The sequence below is a fragment of the Aplysia californica genome, unplaced genomic scaffold, assembly GCF_000002075.1.
Source record: "Aplysia californica isolate F4 #8 unplaced genomic scaffold, AplCal3.0 scaffold00082, whole genome shotgun sequence".
In the NCBI taxonomy this organism is placed as follows: domain Eukaryota; kingdom Metazoa; phylum Mollusca; class Gastropoda; order Aplysiida; family Aplysiidae; genus Aplysia; species Aplysia californica.
The window spans coordinates 351,907-356,304 of record NW_004797352.1 but is presented as its reverse complement, the minus strand read 5'-3'; the positions used below and the strand labels follow the sequence as shown (position 1 = coordinate 356,304).

The 4,398-nt window shown below is 41.9% G+C and overlaps 1 protein-coding gene across 1 annotated transcript in view; it reads right to left on the bottom strand.

The window, feature by feature from the left end:
- The window catches only part of LOC101846802, an 18,914-nt gene extending 14,883 nt beyond the window's left edge, over nt 1-4,031 (bottom strand). Inside the window, exon 1 of the mRNA XM_005094446.3 lies at nt 3,902-4,031. The gene's annotated coding sequence lies outside the window, so the exon portion shown is untranslated. The remainder of the gene's footprint in view (nt 1-3,901) is intronic.
- Between the last annotated feature and the right edge of the window lie 367 nt (nt 4,032-4,398).

The following is a 4,398-nucleotide window of genomic DNA, read 5'->3' as shown; positions in this document are numbered from 1 at the left end:
TATAGCTCAATTAAGAACAATCAAATCTTTTTTTAAAATATTAATTAGCGATGGAAATAAAGTTGATATTCGTGTTCAGCGCATCAATATATAGTAGTAAATGGACAACTGGTAGCTAAGTGTGAGACGGGAGGGAAAGTAAAGGAAAACCAAAAACACTTTTATGTGTGGATTTTATGTACAAATGTTGAAACTCTTGTCCTGCGTCTGTGCTGAGATGCGAATCTTATCAGAAACTGATTACGTCGGACGTTCCGGGCAGGCCATTGGGGTCACTCAGTGTGTACAGCGCGGGCGCCGGGAAACGTGTGTTTTCGCCATGAATAACGCTCTATCCTTCATAGCTTTCTATTTATAAAGTGTTACAAACACATGAATAACCCCCTCTCACAAGCTGATAAGACATTACACCCATTCGAATAACCTTTCTGGACGCTCTTGTTGTTATGAATGACCTGAGGTTCGAAAGGGGATAATTTAGGTCAATTTCCGAATGTTTTACACTCAAATTGTTCTTTGTACCTGCACAATGTCAAAACTATCAAACAAGCTTATTTTTTATCAGGTAGTATCATTTCATACAAAATCAAGCTGATTTGAAATATTTTGTAGAAAAATGGAAGTCTTGTTTCCTTACTTTCCTCATGTCTAAGTGGGTCAATTTCTTCTATAATTTCATTGGACATTGGACGAACATCTAGAGCTACCAACTTGGCATGTTTTGAATGAGACGTATGCCTCGATTACGAACCAACGCAGGCGGTTCTAGAAGAAGGCCACAAACGCACACAAACTCAAGCAGACTGACGCACACACATTTGACCTGCGTGAATGGGGATCCGACTCGGAACCCGAATGACACGTAAGAGGATGCGAGCTACACTGATTCAGGACCAGAACGAAAACCATGTGCCGAAATAGGCTTATCAGGCTACATAAACCCGGCTCTCGCAGGATGAGGGTTAATAAGTAAAACGAAGTGGCTAGCCGTACTAGACTGAGAGTCTAGCCGTACTTGCCGTACTTAAGTACGGCTAGTAAGTACGGCTAGACTGCCAGTCTAGCCGTACTTAAATCTAGGTTTGGCCCTATCGACTCAAGCCTGGTAAGTACACAGGTCTCATTAGATCTAGATCTAGATTTTAGTAATTATTCAGGTTCAAATACATGCAAGTCAGTAAGGCACCTTTTGGTTTTGTCTGAAATACAAATACTTTTGGCATTGCAAACTAAAAATTTCATTTACAATTCAGCCATTCATATTAAGTATGGCTAGCCTGACAGTCTAGCCGTCCTTAAGTACGGCTAGCCTGGCTGTCTACCCGTACTTAAGTACAGCTAGACAAGAAGTCTAGCCGTACTTAAGTACGGCTAGACTGCCAGTCTAGCCGTACTTATCTTAGGCCCTATTAACATTAGAAAACAGGAGGTTTTAAATACATACACTGTCATTAAGGCACCTGGTTTCGTCTCAAATACAAATGCTTTAGGTACTGCACACTAAAAATGTATATTTTCAATTCAGTAGGCCTATTTTTTGTGAATGGTCAGTCTAGCCATCATATTAAGAATAAGTACGGCTAGACTGCCAGTCTAGCCGTCATTAAGTACGGCTAGCCTCTTACTAAGTAAAACAACTAAAGGGCCTAGAAGCCACGCAATCAATGCCAAATAGCAAAAAAAACGATATTGCGCACTGAAATGGACTGCACAAATTTGGTCTGCCTCAGTGCGCAACCCTATCTGGCATATTCCTGGGCACTAAGAAGCAGCCTGCGATAGTAACTGATAGTATTTATCGATTCTAGTATAAATTCTATGATACATCAGAGCTAGATTAACTAGATGTGCTAAATAATCGACTACTCAAGCGCTTAGTTTAGTAAATTCACCGATACAGGTTGGAAGTGGCTATTCTCATCCGGGGTGAGAATAGAAATACGATCGATCTCTCACCCTGGGTGAGACTTGCGACCGTAGGCTATTCTCACCCGGTTTGAAACAAGACCTGTTTTTCCTCATTTCTGAATACTTTCTATCGATGTGGATGATCAAATTGATAAAAGCCAAGAAAAAATTACGTATAAAATAGCACAAAAGTAAGCTAATTTGATCGTCTTCAAAGATGCTATGGCTATTTCACTGTTCGAATTGAGCCGAACTACGCGGTTCGCCATTTTGTTTTGCCCGGAAGTTCTCGCAAGATCTACTCCTCCCCTCTCTTTCTCTCTCTGTCTCTTTCTGAATACTGTCTATCGGTGTGGACGATCAAATTGACCAAAACAAAGTTTAAAAAATGATGTTAAAACACAAAAGTAAATTAATTTGGTTGTCTACAAAGATGCTACGGCTATTTAACATTTCGAATCGAGCCGAACTACGCGGGTCGCCATTTTGTTTTGACCGGAAGTTCTCACGCTACTCCTCTCTCTCTCTCCACTGCCCACAGACAAAATTGCTTTTAGTACGCTATTATATAGTTGTAATGGAACGTTTCTTCACGGCACAGAATTCTACAAATTTTCTGTTATCACAGTGTAGAATTCTGTGGTTTAGGGTGAACGCAAAATTTGTTGGCCTAGATCTAGGCTATAACGGTGAACGCGCACAGGGTGAGAGCCAAAAGACTCGCCTGCACTATTCTCACCCCGGGTGAGAATAGAGGTGGCCATACAGGTTACGAAAAGAAAGTGGCTATTCTCACCCGCCCGGAAGTTCTCGCAAGATCAACTCCTCCCCTCTTCTCTCTCTCTCTGTCTCTTTCTGAATACTGTCTATCGGTGTGGACGATCAAATTGACCAAAACAAAGTTAAAAAATGATGTTAAAACACAAAAGTAAATTAATTTGGTTGTCTACAAAGATGCTACGGCTATTTAACTTTTCGAATCGAGCAGAACTACGCGGGTCGCCATTTTGTTTTGCCCGGAAATTCTCGCGCTACTCCTCTCTCTCTTTCTCTCTCTCTCTCCACTGCCCACAGCCACAGACAAAATTGTACGCTTTTAGTAGGCTACAGTTGTAATGGAACGTTTGTTCACGGCACAGAATTCTACAATTTTTCTGTTATCACAGTGTAGAATTCTGTGGTTTAGGGTGAATGCAAAATTTGGTGAACGCGCACCGGGTGAGAATAGCCACAAGACTCGCACCGGGTGAGAATAGAGGTGGCCTTACGAAAACCATCAATATGAAGGGGCAAAACTTTCCGACACCGTAGAATCACGTGTGTTGACAGGAACCTCCAAAACGAAAGTGAAATAAGCTGCATTCTGCGCATGCTCACAGAAAGTGACCTCGTTTTCGCTGTTCTTATCCAAAACAAAGCAGGAGACTGGGGGTTGCGCACCCAAACAGAGGCGCGGTGACACTGTTAGACTCTAGATTAGATTCTAGGTCTAGAGATGCTGGAATAAGCCATGTTATGATTTTAAGCTCTTTAACCCTTTGACATAATTTTTAGGTGAAAATCCAAAGAAACTGGGGTGGTAAACATCGCCAATCGGCGAGATGAGGCAGCAAGGTGTTAGATTATAGATCTAAACTCACCAGCCGGCAACTGACTAGAGCACCAACTGAACAAGTCGAATCTGAAATCTAGATCTAGATCTAGATCTAGATTAGATTTAGCGAATCGGTTCAGAATTTTTAAAAAGTAGGGTAGGAATAGATCGAGAGTTCATGAGTGCATCCATTCTCATTCCTTTCACTTTTGCAATCTCAATCTGATCCAGCCTCTTAGGCTTAAGTGAGGGAGACTCGACTCTCTAACATTCTCGTATTATGAAGACCCACCATGAAAAGCAAGCAGATATTTCCAAATGCAATAATAGTATGACTGAATTAATAAGATCATATAACAATGATAACGATAATAAGTAAACCAGTCTCCAAAATAATACCTTTTATTTTCATCTCAAGTCCATTGTCGAGACAGCACCATAGCATAATAAGCAGCCATCTTGGAGTGGGGTTTTTTTTTGCCACTCCCAGATTTTTTCTGCCGGCCAGTGTTTAGGCCTTGTGGCTGAGTGGGCACAGTAGGCCTAGCCTAGGCTAAATCACCCCGCGCAAAAGCAGACAGAGCTCCGCCGAATGAGTGCGCGATCAACCAATTTAACGGGCCCCTGCGCTAATTGTCTTTCATTCGTCCAAACTTCATTAATCTTTACTTTCTTTCGAAGTTCCACTGATTCCGTTTCGAAACAACAAGTATCATAACCTATGTGAATTTGCAAAAAGATCCCAAGACACCCTTTCCAGATGAAGAGAAGAGATGATGGAGCAGTTGCGTGTGCGTGTCTGTGTGTGTGTGTGTGTGTGTGTGTGTACCGTGTGTGTGTGTGCTTGTGAGTGTGGTGTGTGTGTGCGTGCGTGTGTGTGTGTGTGTGTGTGTGTG